The sequence below is a fragment of the Hyla sarda genome, chromosome 7 (genome assembly GCF_029499605.1).
Source record: "Hyla sarda isolate aHylSar1 chromosome 7, aHylSar1.hap1, whole genome shotgun sequence".
Taxonomy (NCBI): Eukaryota; Metazoa; Chordata; class Amphibia; order Anura; family Hylidae; genus Hyla; species Hyla sarda.
In genome coordinates this window covers 88,063,989-88,081,593 of record NC_079195.1, presented here as the reverse complement: position 1 = coordinate 88,081,593, position 17,605 = coordinate 88,063,989, and the positions used below count along the sequence as shown (strand labels likewise).

Here is a 17,605-nt window from a genome sequence, read left to right as displayed (position 1 = left end):
GGATGATGATGGGGGTCTGGATGATTACATGGGGGGATGATGTATTTCCCACCCTAGGATTATAGTCGAGTCAATAACTTTTCCTGAGCTTTTGGGGTAAAATTAGGGGCCTCAGCTTATATTCGGGTCGGCTTATACTCGAGTATATACGGTATACTAGAAATCTTTAATTAGATTTCCAAATTTGAAGTTACTCAATTCTGTATTTGACAATGCTAATAAAAATATTTAAAATGATGGGCACCGCTCAATAAATAAGTGCCTGATAGCAGGGGTCCAACCTCTGGGAAACCCTGTGATCTCCAGAACGGTAGGCCGGTCCTCCCTGTGTATGGAGTGGCATATCAGCATGCGCTCCCTGCATTTTTTTTGGGAGAGCCGGAAATACACGAGAGCTGTGCTCAATATCTCCTGTACTCTCATAGTCAGTCAACACAACACTCTATGCACAGGGAGAGCTGGAGCCCATTCTGGAAATCATGGGGGGGGGGTGTCCCAAAGGTCAGACCCCTGCAATCAAACACATATCTTCTATCCTCAGGAGATAAGTTACAGGTCAAAGCAATACATTGGCCATACACTATTGACAACCACAACTGATGCCTTTAAAAATAGCCACCCACAGTAAGTAGTCCCATACAGTTTCTATTAAATTTTTGTATCCTTATGACATTATCATTATCACAGCCAAACTCTGTACCCAATATTATGATGCAATACACTTATCTCCACCACTTTACATTATAATGCCAGCAATCATGATTACTGTTGTCAATCTGAAGAAGGACTAAACCCCCAAAACGCGCTATTGTTTCATTGTTTTATTATTATACTCTTTATTAAACATATGCTTTAGGCATTGGAATACCATCTACAGATTCAACTTTTTTATTGGAGCGAAGCAGCATCTGTTATAAAGGTTTTTACTTAATTTTCACCGCATTTGGACAGGACGGGCAGCCCCCATCTCCTGCAGCCTCACAGGCTGAGCAGCTCTCTACTCTTTTACTTGCTACCCCACTAGTTGGGATGATAGGCGCAATCTTTCTTTGGTCAAGGTGAGCGCCAATCTTTCCTCTAGTCTCCATTTGTGACAGGGTCAGTAACACCAAGGGTCATACACGAGGCGCTGCACCCTGGTCTTCCTTTTTTTTTTCTCTGAAAGAAAAAAATGTCCACAGTTAGAGCACTGTTATCTTATTGACATGTTTCCTTTAAAGTGTACCTGTCATATCACAACAACAACTAATGCATATATATGTTACTCACTATGTCATGCAGATGCTTTTACATGTCTTTTTTGTGTGTCTATTTTCTGTATTTGGCTCACAAATCCCTCCGCTATCCTGTTCCTTCTTTTCAAATCCCCTGCTCATGAAGGGGCGTGTCGGAGGCAAGAATTAAATCCACCCTCACTCCCCTTGCATTCACTTCCTCCCTAAGTCTGCTGTGCTGTTCTTGGTCTCTTCATCCAATTACTGCAGACTGCTCTGTAACCCCCACCACCCTGTTTTCATGAGTCTTATAAACATCTAATGCTAGTTCTAGTCCGCCCTCTCTTATTGGACTTTTTCTCAGCCTATGCTTCAGCTGGGACAAAGATGATGCTGCAGCCGGAAGGAATTATGTTCTGGATGGTATGGGGACCCCCTAGTGGTCTTTTTTTTTTTTTGTTTTTTTTTTTATAAACCATAAGTTCTATAAAAAGAAGATAACATTTTCTGATTAAGTATATTAGAAAGTTTAATGTTTTGCCAAGATGTACAACATATAAAAAGTTTTTTATTCTAACAGTGCCTATTTTCCCTTTATTTTTTATTTTTTTTGCAGCAACCGAATAGAACTCCATTGTTTCCCAACTTAGCCAACATCACAACACACATATTTCTGTTTCTTAAACAGAGTGGTAACGTGTCATCCAGCATAAAGACAGAACACGTCACAATATATAACAGAGTTATTTTAGAAGCGGCCTTGGTATAATGTGCTAAGGGAAATGCATTTTTGCATAAAATATTTTTTTTTCCTTCTGGTTATAAAGTGTATTTTAACTGCCTGAAGCACTCTGCATAGGACAATATCTCAAAGTAATGTCTTTTTTTTTCCAGAACAAAACTTAACAACTGTTTTAAGGCTTATGAACGGGAATGTAAGAAAGAAATTATTCAGCGAGAAATGTCAAGACTATTACATTCCCAAATACATCCTGTTGCAGACTTAAAGTGCAACGTTATAAATTATTCACCAAATAACCAGCCATAAATGGAATATTTATGACCATTTTTCCACTGAGAAATAATCAGACTCTTTCCTTATAATGTCAACATATTTTTCTAAGGGAATTTATGTTCATTTTATGTATGGCTGACAATGAAAAATGAAATGTTTATTTTGGCATGCCGTGGATTGCATGGGAAGATCGGCAAGATGATTACGATTTAACCCTTGCGAGTCGCAGACTGGGATTTGGCCAACCAACAATCGATACACGGTACATCAGCCGCAGCTTCAAGATCAGTATTAGTATGTGGGGCATGTATTGCAGTGTTCCAGAAGCAAGTGATTCTAAGGTTGACTGATCACATAGTTAGCAGGGGAATCCGAAATGTCAGTTGTGCTCATGTCTATGTTTTTTGGTACATGACTGACTTCCTGCAGTGTCGTAAAGGGCATATTACCTATATACACTGATGGACGTCCCTGCCTGGTGAGCAACTGCTTTTATATGAATAATAAGAATTTTGTGCACCTGACATCTGTTTTAAAGTAATACATCTACAGACTAAACTGCTGATCGAATATACTGTAAATATCACTGCAGCAGGGTTTGACGTCAGAAACACTTTTATTATTCAGTAAATGCATTCATTTTCGTATTTAGGGGGTGCATGCGCGATATTTAGATGATGCAACATACAATTGCATACTCAGGTATTGTACATAATAGCTATGGCATAATGAGACTTTTGAGACCTGTAAGTATGGATTTGCTCAAGTGGTAATTCTGATGAAATATATATTCAGAACAATCTTGTCCTTAGTCACACAAGGGCTGAAGTGGTTCTTAGCTTCATTGACATTTTGGGAATATCACTTAAGCCAAAGCATGAAAGCAGAATAACCTTGCTGTCTTTATCATTCAACATAATATTATAATGTTTTACTATTGAGGTACTAGCAGTCTGGATCCACTGTATTAACCCCTTAAGGAAACCCTTTTTCACCTTAAGGACCAGAGCATTTTTTGAACATCTGACCACTGTCACTTTAAACATTAATAACTCTGGAATGCTTTTAGTTATCATTCTGATTCCGAGATTGTTTTTTCGTGACATATTCTACTTTAACTTAGTGGTATAATTTTAGGGTAACTTGCATCCTTTCTTGGTGAAAAATTCCAAAATTTGATGAAAAAAATGAAAATTTAGCATTTTTCTTACTTTGAAGCTCCTTTGAAGGAAAATGGATATTCAAAATAATTTTTTTGGGGTTCACATATACAATATGTCTACTTTATGTTTGCATCATAAAATTTATGAGTTTTTACTTTTGGAAGACACCAGAGGGCTTCAAATTTCAGCAGCAATTTTGAAATTTTTCACAAAATTTTCAAACTCACTATTTTTCAGGGACCAGTTCAATTTTGAAGTGGATTTGAAGGGTCTTCATATTAGAAATACCCCATAAAAGACCCCATTATAAAAAGTACACCCCCCAAAGTATTCAAAATGACATTCAGTAAGTGTATTAACCCTTTAGGTGTTTCACAGGAATAGCAGCAAAGTGAAGGAGAAAATTCAAAATCTTAATTTTTTACACTCGCATGTTCTTGTAGACTCAATTTTAGAATTTTTCCAAGGGGTAAAAAGGAGAAAATTTTTACTTGTATTTGAAACGCAATTTCTCTCGAGTAAGCACATACCTCATATGTCTATGTAAAGTGTTCGGCGGGCGCAGTAGAGGGCTCAGAAGGAAAGGAGCGACAAATGGTTTTTGGGGGGCATGTCACCTTTAGGAAGCCCCTATGGTGCCAGGACAGCAATACAAAAACACATGGCATACCATTTTGGAAACTAGACCCCTCAGGGAACGTAACAAGGGATAAAGTGAACCTTAATACCCTACAGGTGTTTCACGACTTTTGCATATGTAAAAAAAATTAAAAAAAATTTACCTAAAATGCTTGGTTTCCCAAAAATTTTACATTTTTAAAAAGGGTAATAGCAGAAAATACCCCCCAAAATTTGAAACCCAATTTCTCCCGATTCAGAAAACACCCCATATGGGGGTGAAAATTGCTCTGCTGGCGCACTACAGGTCTCAGAAGAGAAGGAGTCACATTTTGCTTTTTGAAAGCAAATTTTGCTCTGGGGGCATGCCGCATTTAGGAAGCCCCTATGGTGCCAGAACAGCAAAAAAAACACATGGCATGCCATTTTGGAAACTAGACCCCCTCGGGGAACGTAACAAGGGGTAATGTGAACCTTAATACCCTACAGGTGTTTCACGACTTTTGCATATGTGAAAAAAATTTTTTTTACCTAAAATGCTTGGTTTCCCAAAATTTTTACATTTTTTAAGAGGGTAATAGCAGAAAATACCCCCCAAAATTTGAAGCCCAATTTCTCCCGATTCAGAAAACACCCCATATGGGGGTGAGAAGTGCTCTGCTGGCGCACTACAGGTCTCAGAAGAGAAGGAGTCACATCTGGCTTTTTGAAAGCAAATTTTGCTCTGGGGGCATGCCGCATTTAGGAAGCCCCTATGGTGCCAGGAAAGCAAAAAAAAAAAAACACATGGCATACCATTTTGGAAACTAGACCCCTCGGGGAACGTAACAAGGGGTTAAGTGAACCTTTATACCCCACAGGTGTTTCATGACTTTTGTATATGTAAAAAAATAAAAAAAATTTTTACCTAAAATGCCTGTTTTCCCAAAAAATTTACATTTTTAAAAAGGGTAATACAGAAAATACCCCCCAAAAGGCAGAAAATACCCCCCAAAATTTGAAGCCCAATTTCTCCCGAGTACCGCGATACCCTATATGCGGCCCTAAACTGTTGCCTTGAAATATGACAGGGCTCCAAAGTGAGAGCGCCATGCGCATTTGAGGCCTAGATTAGGGACTTGCATAGGGGTGGACATAGGGGTATTCTACGCCAGTGATTCCCAAACAGGGGGCCTCCAGCTGTTGTAAAACTCCCAGCATGCCTAGACAGTCAGTGGCTATCTGGCAATACTGGGAGTAGTGGTTTTGCAACAGCTGGAGGCTCCGTTCTGGAAACAGTGGCATACCAGACGTTTTTCATTTTTATTGGGGAGTGTAGTGTAGTGTTTTTAGGGTACAGTCGCACGGGCGGGGGTTCACAGTAGTTTCTCGCTGGCAGCTTGAGCTGCAGCAGAAAATTTGCCGCAGCTCAAACTTGCAGCCGGATACTTACTGTAATTGCAAAACTACAACTCCCAGCATGTACGGTCTATCAGTGCATGCTGGGAGTTGTAGTTTTGCAACCGCTGGAGGCTCCGTTTTGGAAACAGTGACGTACCAGACGTTTTTCATTTTTATTGGGGAGGGGGGCTGTGTAGAGGTATGTGTATATGTAGTGTTTTTTACTTTTTATTTTATTTTGTGTTAGTGTAGTGTAGTGTTTTTAGGGTAAAGTCACACTTGCGGGGGTTCACAGTAGTTTCTCGCTGGCAGTTTGAGCAGCGGCAGAAAATTTGCCGCAGCTCAAACTTGCAGCCGGATACTTACTGTAATCCTCCGCCCATGTGAGTGTACCCTGTACGTTCATATTGGGGGGGGGGGGGGGGAAACATCCAGCTGTTGCAAAACTACAACTCCCAGCATGTACGGTCTATCAGTGCATGCTGGGAGTTGTAGTTTTGCAACAGCTGGAGGCACACTGGTTGTGAAACACCGAGTTTGGTAACAAACTCAGTGTTTTGCAACCAGTGTGCCTTGAGCTGTTGCAAAAGCTACAACCCCCAGCATGTACGGACAGCGGAAGGGCATGCTGGGTCTTGTAGTTATGCAACAGCCGGAGGCATACTACTTTGGCTGGGGATGCTGGGGATTGTAGTTATGCAACAGCTGGAGACACACTGGTTTGCTACTTAACTCAGTGTGCCTTCAGCTGTTGCAAAACTACAACTCTCAGCAGTCACCGACAGCCAACGGGCATGCTGGGAGTTGTAGTTATGCAACCACCAGATGCACCACTACAACTCCCAGCATGCACTTTAGCTGATTGTGCAAGCTGGGAGTTGTAGTTATACAACAGCTGAAGGTACACTTTTCCATAGAAAAATGTGCCTCCAGCTTTTGCAAAACTACAAGTCCCAGCATGCCCATAAGGGCATGCTGGGAGTTGTGGTGGTCTGCCTCCTGCTGTTGCATGACTACAGCTCCCAGCATGCCCTTTTTGCATGCTGGGAGCTGTTGCTAAGCAACAGCAGGAGGCTGTCACTCACCTCCAACGATCCAGCCGCACAGGTCAGTCCCTCGCCGCCGCCGTCGCTCCTGGGGCCCCGATCCCAACAGGGACGCCGGGGATCGGGGTCCCCAGCACCCGGGGTCTTCTGCCCGCACCCGCTCACGTCCTCCGGAAGAGGGGCGGAGTGGGTTGCGGGAGTGACACCCGCAGCAGGCGCCCTGATTGGTCGGCCGGGAAACCGGCCGACGAATCAGGGCGATCGTGAGGTGGCACCAGTGCCACCTCACCCCTGCTGGCTCTGGCTGTTCAGCCAGTAATTCCGGGTCATCTGGTCACTGGAGACCCGATTGATCCGGAATCCGCCGCAGATCGCTGGACTGAATTGTCCAGCGATCTGCGGCAATCGCCGACATGGGGGGACATAATGACCCCCCTGGGCAATATGCCGGGATGCCTGCTGAACGATTTCAGCAGGCATCTGGCCCCGGCTCCCCTCCGGCTAGCGGCGGGGGCCTGAAATGCTCAGGGCGTATGCATACGCCCTCGGTCCTTAAGGACTTGGAAACGGGGGCGTATGGATACGCCCTATGTCCTTAAGGGGTTAAAGGGGTATTCCGGGAATTTTTTTTATTTGACTATGCTACAGGGGCTGTAAAGTTAGTGTAGTTCATAATATAATGTCTGTACCTGTGGGTGATGGTTTTCTCACAATTCTTATGTGATTTTCAGCCCATTGTTTATTTTTAACAGCATACATGATGACTGTTGTCTCCGATTTTTCAAAGGTTGCAATGCGGCCGAGACCTTACTCACTAGTCAACTGATGACAGGGAGCCTGTCTGCTTCACTGGATGGAGGGATCACTTGGTGGTAGAGAGATCAATCTGCAACAGCTGTAGGCACCATGATTGAAAACCACACCGATTGGAATGGATGTAGCTCATTTAGGTTTGAATGGGTGGGGTGGCTGATGTGTGGGAGGGAGGAAAATGGAATTGTGGGAATTGTAGTCAAAAAAAGAAAAGTCAAACAGGAAATAACCAGTTCACAAACAGCTAGCCACAATGTTATGGTAATCTCATGACAGAGCCATTTAGCCCCAAGACAAGTCCAGATCCTTCCTAAGCATGTCGATTACTGTCTACCAGGTACGTACTAAAATCACCTTATGGTGGATAACACCTTTAAAGGGGTACTCCGGCCCCAAGATATCTTATCCCCTATCCAAAGGATAGGGGATAAGATGTCTGATCGCGGGATTCCGCCGCTGGGGACCCCACAATCTAGCATGCAGCACCCACCTGTAAGTCCCATAGACTTGCATTGAGGGGGCAGGGTGTGATGTCTCACGGGGGCGGAGTCGTGACATCACGATAATCCGTCCCCGTGGTCGGGAGGCAAAAGACTGAGAACCTCCAGCGCTTCCGGCAGTACATACAGGTGGGTGTTGCATGCTAGATTGCGGTGGTCCCCAGTGGCGGGCCCCCAGCGATCAGACATCTTATCTGTTATAAGATGTCTTGGGGCTGGAGTACCCCTTTAAGTATACTTATTGTATGTCAGCACACAATGGCGATGGCCGTCTTCATACAATAGTGTTTTCCTACCAGGGTGCCTCCAGCTGTTGCAAAACTACAACTCCCAGAATATCCGGACAGTCACAGACCATTTTCTCTGGGGGTAGTGAAATAAACTTTATAAAATGAACCATTGAACACTTGTGTGTTTAGATAATTGAAAAGACCCTGGTTTCATAATTTTTTATATATTTACAACATATATAGGTGACATTTATTAAACCAATTTATTTTGATTAAGGCATCCAAAGGGTTAATGCCGGGCATCGACCTGATAGAACGCATTAGTAGTGGGTCATGGCTGTTCATAACAACCGGGACCCACCGTATCATACAACGGGAGCGGTACAGGTTAAACCAATACACTTTAATTTAGGTGTCAAAAAGTTGAACATTTTTGTGTGGGCCCCTGGTTTGTACAAAAAAGTGTAAATCTTTGCAGATTTACGCCACTATTTTTAAGCAAGTGAGCACGGCTTAGTGCGGGGCTTTGCAGTTGCTATCAGTAGCCTTTGTCATTGGTCATTGGTGGGACTTTTTATTGATGTTTATTCCATTTTGGCATTTGGTATTTTTTTCCGTTAATGCCATAGACTGTGCAGGATCAATAATGTTATATTTTAATACTTCACAAAATGACGCATGTGGTGAAACCAAATATGATTATATTTCTTTTTTTTTTTTGCCAACTAGACCCACTGAACACCAATGACAATGCCAGCACTTAAACAGTTAAATGACCAACACTGAAGAGATCGCCAGTGTTAGTCATTGTTAGCCAGTGTTGGCTGCTGGTAAGAGACAGATATGGTGCAGGCTCGGCTCTTGAGCCAACACTATACTCCCTTAGCCAACCCATAATGTACATATACTTTATGAGTCTGGAAGGCAGGGCTGCCATCAGAAGGCCTGGGCCCCCTCTTCCACCATGTGGCCCACTCCCCGAATCTGCCCCCAGGGCCTGTTCCTAATCTCATTTTATTTTCTAATTATATATTTCTAATTAGATTAAAGCAAAGTGCAGTGCAGTGAGACATTGTGCTGCACAGTATTTTACTGCACTGCACCCTGCTAAATTCTAATACTCCCTAATCTAGTTACTGTGAAACTTCCCTAAAAATTGAACAATAGTGCCACATACTGATCATACAGAGGTAGATACTAGCAAGGGCTCTGCAGCCATTATAAGGGATTACAGTTACATTTACTGACTCACAAACTACGTCTACTTTGATTAGAGGCCATCATGAAGACCCGTCTCCAAAGAACCTGCCAGACAAACATTTTAGGCGCCTTTCTTCAGCACAATGCCCACTTCTTTACAGACTCCTCATGTGTATGGCTGCACACATTAATAGTGAGCACGTTGTGCCTCTCTGTGCTCATGTATTATATATATATGTATACCCCTCTGTGCCCCCTATATATTTATAGACCCCCCTTTTTCCCCATGTATTGTTAATGACCCCCTTGGTGCCCCCACATATATTTGTAAATCCCCCTCCCTTCTGTGCCCCCCTATATATTTAATGACCCTGTCTTGGTGCCCCATATATATATTTATCGACCCCCCCCTCTTGGTGCTCCATATATATATTTAATGACCCCCTCTTGGTGCTCCCGTATATATTTATTGATCCCCCCCTCTTTTTGCCCCATATATACATTTAATGACTCCCTCTCGGTGCCCCCATAATATATTTAATGACCCCCTATTGGACATACAGTGGTCCTTCAACATACGATGGTAATTCATTCCAAATGAACCATCGTTAGTTGAAACCATCGTATGTTGAGGGATCAATGCAATGAAAAGAATAGGAAGTTATACTCACCTGTCCCCGCCGCTCCGGACCGTCACCGCTGCTCTGGATATTGCCCTCCATTGCTGTCGCCACATCCCCGGGGTGTCCCCGTCTCTCCGGACCGTCTGTGCTGCCTGGGATCGTCGCTCTCCATCGCCGTCATCATGTCGCTAAGCACGCCGCTCCTCTTGGATGACGGGATGGCGTGCGCGGCGACGTGATGACGACGAAGGAGAGCGACGGCGATGCAGGGGATCCTAAAGAGAAAGATCCGGAGCGCCGGGGACAGGTGAGTGACCATCACCGGAGCACACGGGGCACCTTAAACGGCTATCCGGCGGCAGCTGAAGCAGTCTGCGCTGCTGGATAGCCGTTTATGCGATGGCCCCGACATACAAAAGCATTGTGTGTTGATGCTGTCTTCAACATGCGATGGCCTCTGAGTGGCCATCGTACGTTGAAATTATCGTATGTCGGGGCCACTGTAGGTCGGGGGTCACTGTACTGCCTCCAGCCATATATAGGATGCGGCTGCAGGCAGTATGTCTGTGTACCGGCCAGTTTCCGTCGTGGTCCAATCACTCCTTCTCTAGTCTGGGGTCAGGATCGACTGCTATGGCCTATGGGTCATAGCCAGGGGCGAACTGACAACACTCAGGGCCCCCAGACCAAAAAAGGCAAGGGCCCCTGCTAGGCTCTGCAGCTCATCAATCTTCTGCCACGCCCCTATTCCACCCAAATCCCACACACAATAAACTAAAATTTATATACCGTATTTATTGGGGTATACCACGCACCGGCCTATAACACGCACCCTAATTTTTCCAAGGATATTTGGGTTAAACAAAGTTTTTTACCCAAATATCCTTGGTAAAATGAGGGTGCGTGTGTGTGCATGTGTATACCCTGATAGACTGTTTCTGACCCCACAGAAGCCCCCAGAAAAGGCAGAGGGAGAGAGGCAGTTGCTTCTCTCCCCCTGCCTTTCCTGGGGTCTAGAGTCCTGCTGCCGCCGATTCTCTCCCCCAGGCTATCCAGAGACTGCCGCTGCCGCTGCCCCATTACCTCCTCCATCCCTGGTTTTATAATTACCTGTTCCTGGGGTCCACGCTGCTTCTGGCTCTGGAGGCGTCCTTAGCTGTCACTGTGCGCCGGGCCACTGACGGTGACGTCAGCGTTGAAGACGTCACTCGTTATTGCACAGCGCAGCGCATAGCAACAACGCAGGACGCGCGACACAGAACGCTTCAAGACACAGTTTTCTTCATTACACCGGAGCCAGAAGCAGCGCGGACCCCAGGAACAGGTAATTATAAAACCGGGGATGGGGGAGGCAATGGGGCAGTGGCGGCGGCGGTTTCTGGACTCCAGGATAGGCAGGGGCAGAGAAGCTGGCCGCAACGGAGCGGCTTCTGCGGGGTCAGAAACAGTTTATCAGCGTATAACACGCAGATAGACTTTAGGCTAAAATTTTTAGCCTAAAAAATGCGTGTTATACGCCGATAAATACGGTATGTAAGAAACACTTTAACGTAGGTAAATTTCCATGACCAATAATACTGGTATACAAGGAGTAAATATATACCACCACACAATAACTGGATAATACCGCCATACTGTATTGAATAAAACTACTATACACAGACCAGTATACTATAAAGGATCTGTATACAATGTAAGTGATTATATATAGTGTTGCTCCCGAATATTCGCAATGCGAATTTTATTCGCGAATATCTATATATTCGCAATTACGAATATTCATTATTATTTTTTTCACAGTACACATCACAGTGATCACCGCTCTCTGCTTCCAGCTTGTGTGGTGTAAAGAAGGCTCTAATACTACTATGTGAGACTGGGGTACGAATTTTCGCATATGCGAAAATGTGCATATGCGAATGTGCGCATATGCAAATTTTTGCTTAGGCTAATTTTCGCATATGCTAATTTCCACACGTGCGAATTTTCGCATATGCGAACTTTCACATGTGCGAAAATAAATGCGAATATTACGAATATGCGAATTTAACGAATATATGACGAATATTCGTCCATATATTCGCGAAATATCGCGAATTCGAATATGGCCAATGCCGCTCAACACTACATAAAATGCCATATTATGACTTAATTCTTGCGCCACCAATTCTACTTTGCAGTGACATTAGTAATTTCACCCAAAAATCCACGGCGAAACGGAAAAAAAATTAATTGAGCGACAAAATTGAAGAAAAAAGTGTTATTTTTTTCACTTTTGGGGGCTTCCGTTTCTACGCAGTTCATTTTTCGGTAAAAATAATACGAGCCGGTATGAGGGCCCATTTTTTGCGCTGTGTTCTGAAGTTTTTATCGGTACCATGTTTGTATTGATTGGACTTTTTGATCACTTTTTATAAATTTTTTCATGATATAAAAAGTGACCAAAAATACACTATTTTGGACTTTGGAATTTTTTTGCGTGCACGCCATTGACCGAGCGATTTAATTAACGATATATTTTTATAGTTCGGACATTTCCGCACGCGGCGATTCCACATATGTTTATTTTTATTTACATAGTTTTTTTTTTTTTTTTTTTATGGGAAAAGGGGGTGATTTAACCCCTTAAGGACGCAGGACGTAAATGTACGTCCTGGTGAGGTGGTACTTAACGCACCAGGACGTACATTTACGTCCTGTGCATAACCGCGGGCATCGGAGCGATGCCCGTGTCATGCGCGGCTGATCCCGGCTGCTGATCGCAGCCAGGGACCCGCCGGCAATGGCCGACGCCCGCGATCTCGCGGGCGTCCGCCATTAACCCCTCAGGTGCCGGGATCAATACAGATCCCGGCATCTGCGGCAGTTCGCCATTTAAATGAACGATCGGATCGCCCGCAGCGCTGCTGCGGGGATCCGATCATTCATAACGCCGCACGGAGGTCCCCTCTCCTTCCTCCGTGCGGCTCCCGGCATCTCCTGCTCTGGTCTGTGATCGAGCAGACCAGAGCAGGAGATGACCGATAACACTGATCTGTTCTATGTCCTATACATAGAACAGATCAGTATTAGCAATCATGGTATTGCTATGAATAGTCCCCTATGGGGACTATTCAAGTGTAAAAAAAAAATGTAAAAAAATGCAAAAGTAAAAGAAAAAAAAAAGTGAAAAATCCCCTCCCCCAATAAAAAAGTAAAACGTCCGTTTTTTCCTATTTTAACTCCAATAAGGGTAAAAAACATTTTTTATAGACATATTTGGTATTGCCTCGTGCGCAAATGTCCGAACTATTAAAATAAAATGTTAATGATCCCGTACGGTGAACGGCGTGAACGAAAAAAAATAAAAAAAAGTCCAAAATTCCTACTTTTTTGATACATTTTATTAAAAAAAATTATAAAAAATGTATTAAAAGTTTTTTATATGCAAATGTGGTATCAAAAAAAAGTACAGATCATGGAGCAAAAAATGAGCCCCCATACCGCCACTTATACGGAAAAATAAAAAAGTTAGAGGTCATCAAAATAAAGGGATTATAAACGTACTAATTTGGTTAAAAAGTTTGTGATTTTTTTAAGCGCAACAATAATATAAAAGTATATAATAATGGGTATCATTTTAATCGTATTGACCCTCAGAATAAAGAACACATGTCATTTTTACCATAAATTGTACGGCGTGAAAACAAAACCTTCCAAAATTAGCAAAATTGCGTTTTTCGTTTTAATTTCCCCACAAAAATAGTGTTTTTTGGTTGCGCCATACATTTTATGATATAATGAGTTATGTCATTACAAAGTACAACTGGTCGTGCAAAAGACAAGCCCTCATACTAGTCTGTGGATGAAAATATAAAAGAGTTATGATTTTTAGAAGGCGAGGAGGAAAAAATGAAAACGTAAAAATTTAATTGTCTGAGTCCTTAAGGCCAAAATGGGCTGAGTCCTTAAGGGGTTAAACTTTTATTAGGGAAGGGGTTATATGACCTTAACTCTTTTTTTTTTTTTTTTTACTTTTTTTTGCAGTGCAATAGCTCCCATAGGCACACACTGATCTCCTATGCTGATCCCTGCAAAGCCATAGCTTTGCACGGATCAGTGAGATAGGGGCTCCATTGCTCAAGCCGGTAGCTCAGGCTTGGAGCAATCAATCGACGATTGGACGCAGCGGAGACAGGTAAGGAGACCTCCGCCTGCGTCCCAGCTGATCGGAACATCGCGATTTTATTGTGATGTCCCGATCAGCCCGACTGAGCTGCCGGGAAGCGTTTACTTTCGCTTTTAGACGCGGCGGTCAACTTTGATCGCCGCGTCTGAAGGGTTAACAGCACGCGGCACAACAATCGATGCCGCACGCTGTTAGCCCAGGGTCCCGGCTATGATTAGCAGCCGGGACCAACCCTGTGTGATGCGGGGTCACGGCGTGACCCCGTTTTAAACAACGGGATCGGGCGTAGGGCATACAGGTACGCCCTATGTCCTTAAGGAGTGAATCACAAGAGAACTGTAGTGCAGTATAACTTATCTTCTATCCAAAAGATAGGGATAAGTTATAGATCGCGAGGGGTCTGACCGCTTGGGCTCCCTAGGATCTACTGAACAGGGCCACGGCAGTCAGCAGGAAGCGCCGTGTTGTCCCCAGCAGGAAGTCGAGCCGCGGCAGACACACCCCCTCCATAAATCTCTATGGGATACATGGTGGCGTGTTGGCCGCCGCATCATGCAGGGACGGAAAGGCCCCTTCCAGCATATTGCCGCGACCCCATACAGGAGACCGCAGGGGATCCCATCACTTGGACCCCCCCCCCCCCCATCTATAACTTATCCCCTTCGGATAGGGGATAAGTTAGATTCCACTGCAGTTCTCCTTTAACGTTATATATATTAATAGTTTGGACATTTATGTAAGCGCTGATATGACGTATTTATTTTTGTTTATATTGTTTTAATTAAAAAAAAGGGGTGATTAAAACTTATCAGGTAAGGAGCTTAGTCACATATATTAACCCCTTAAGGATGCAGCTCATTTTCACCTTTAGGACGCAGCCCTTTTTTGTAATTCTGACCACCGTCACTTTAAGCATTAATAACTCCAAGATGCTTATACCGATTATTCTGATTCTGAGATTGTTTTTTCGTGACATATTCTACTTTATTTTGGTGGTAAATTTTTTTCGTAACTTGCATCCTTTCTTGGTGAAAAATCCCCAAATTTCATGAAAATTTTGCATTTTTCTAACTTTGAAGCTCTCTGCTTGTAAGAAAAATTGATATTCAAAATAAATTTTATATTGATTCACAAATACAAGATCATAAAATGGACATATTTCTACTTTTTTTTTAATTAGAGGGCTTCAAAGTATAGCAGCAATTTTCAAAAATTTTCATGAAAATTGCAAAATCTGAAGGGAAGGATGTTACAGAACTACAACTCCCAGCATGCCTCGGCAGTCTAGGCATGCTGAGAGTTGTAGTTTGGCAACATCTGGAGGGCCACCGTTTGGGCACCACTGTAATAGTGGTCTCCAAACTGTGACCCTCCAGATGTTGCAAAACTACAACTCCCAGCATGCCCAGACAGCCATTGGCTGTCCAGGCATGCTGGAAGTTGTAGTTTTGAAACCTCTGGAGGTCTGCAGATTGAAGACCACTTCGGCCTTCGTCATCATCCCACCCCTTCATCATCACCGCTTGTCAATCCCTTCATCAGTGGTCTTCAACCTGCGGACCTCCAGAGGTTTCAAAACTACAACTCCCAGCATGCCCGGACAGCCATTGGCTGTCCAGGCATGCTGGGTGTTGTAGTTTTGAAACCTCTGGAGGTCCGCAGGTTGAAGACTACTGCGGCCTTCGTTATCATCCAGCCCCCCCCCCCCCCCTTTTTTTTTGTACTCACCTCCCCTTGGCGGGAAGTTAGGGTGAGCTGGTCAAGGCCATCTATGCTGCAGGGACCGTCCGGTGGGGATGGTTAATCATTGCGGGCTAGTAAATATCACTTTACTGCCACCTAACTCCCCCCCCCCCCCCCACACCGTTGTTTCCCTACCTGCGCCACTGATCTCCGCAGTCTCCACCGATGATCGCTGGTCCCCACGGCATCTTCTGTTCAGGTAACCGCCGCCATCTTCTCCCCCCATTCTGCCCAACATCCCGGGGTGGGCAGAGCGGGGGTTTCCATGGCAACCCCCTGTCTTGCGCTGCCATTGGTCAGAATTCACTTCTGACTAATGGCAGGGGATAGGAGGAGATCACAGCACTGCAATCTCGCTCCTATCCCTCAGGATGATTGGGGCTGTCAGTGACAGCTCCGATCATCCCTATTTTCCGGGCGATCGGGTCACCAGAGACCCGATCAGCCCGGAATAGCAGAAAATCGCATGTCTGAATTGACATGCGATTTTCTGCGATCGTCGACATTGTCGGGGGGGGGGGGGGGGGTCTCAGGACCCCCCTCTGCGATGTGCCGGGATGCCTGCTGAATGATTTCAGCAGGCATCATAGTCCGGTCCCCAACCGGCTAGCGGCGGGGACCGGAATTCCCACGGGCGTATGCATACGCCCTACATCCTTAAGGACTTGGGATGCAGGGCGTATGCATGTTAACTTTTATTAACTGGCTATGAAGCGGGCTCAGCTCCTGAGTACACTTCATAGTTCGGGAGCAGGCACAGGGCGTACATTTACACCCTGTGGCCCTGATTTATAAATAAGCTTGGAACCAAAATTGTCTGTTTTTCCCATAGCAACCAATCACAACTCAACTTTCACTTTACAAGAGCTCGCAAAAGTTGGAAAGTTGAGCTGTGATTGGTTGGTGTGGGAAAAAACTGACAATTAGGGATTCAGGCTGACTGATAAATCTCCCTGTGTCCCTAAGGTAATACACATACACAGCCCCATATACACACATACACTGTTTCCATACACAGCCCTCCATACACACACATATGCAGCCCTCCATACACACACATACACAGCCCTCCATACACACACAAACACAGCCCTCCATACACACACATATACACACCCCTCCATACACACGCATACGCAACTCTTTATACACACACATACACAGCCCTCCATACACACGCATACACAGCCCTCCACACACACGCATACACAGCCCTCTATACACACGCATACACAGCCCTCCATACAAACCCATACGCAGCCCTCCATACACACACATACACAGCCCTCCATACACAAACATACACAGCCCTCCATACACATACGCAGCCCTCCATACACACGCATACACAGCCCTCCATACACACGCATACACAGCCCTCCATACACACGCACACACAGCCCTCCAAACACACACATACACAGCCCTCAATACAGACACATACGCAGCTCTCCATACACATACGCAGCCCTCCATACACACGCATACACAGCCCTCCATACACACGCATACACAGCCCTCCATACACACGCATACACAGCCCTCCATACACACGCATACACAGCCCTCCATACACACACATACGCAGCCCTCCATACACACACATACACAGCCCTCCATACACACACATACGCAGCCCTCCATACAGACACATACACAGCCCTCCATACACACACATATGCAGCTCTTTATACACACACATACGCAGCGCTCCATACACACACATACACAGCCCTCCATACACACGCATACACAGCCCTCCATACACACGCTCACACAGCCCTCCATACAAACCCATACGCAGCCCTCCATACACACACATACGCAGCCCTCCATACACACACATACACAGCCCTCCATACACATATGCAGCCCTCCATACACACGCATAC

General features: G+C 44.7%; 1 long non-coding RNA gene across 3 annotated transcripts in view; it reads right to left on the bottom strand.

Annotated features, from left to right (window-relative positions):
• Window positions 1-813: 813 nt before the first annotated feature.
• Window positions 814-17,605, bottom strand: part of LOC130281798 (uncharacterized) — a 35,128-nt gene continuing 18,336 nt past the window's right edge. For all 3 annotated transcript variants that reach the window (XR_008846113.1, XR_008846111.1, XR_008846112.1), the window contains exon 3: window positions 814-1,158. This is a non-coding gene — a long non-coding RNA (uncharacterized LOC130281798). The remainder of the gene's footprint in view (window positions 1,159-17,605) is intronic.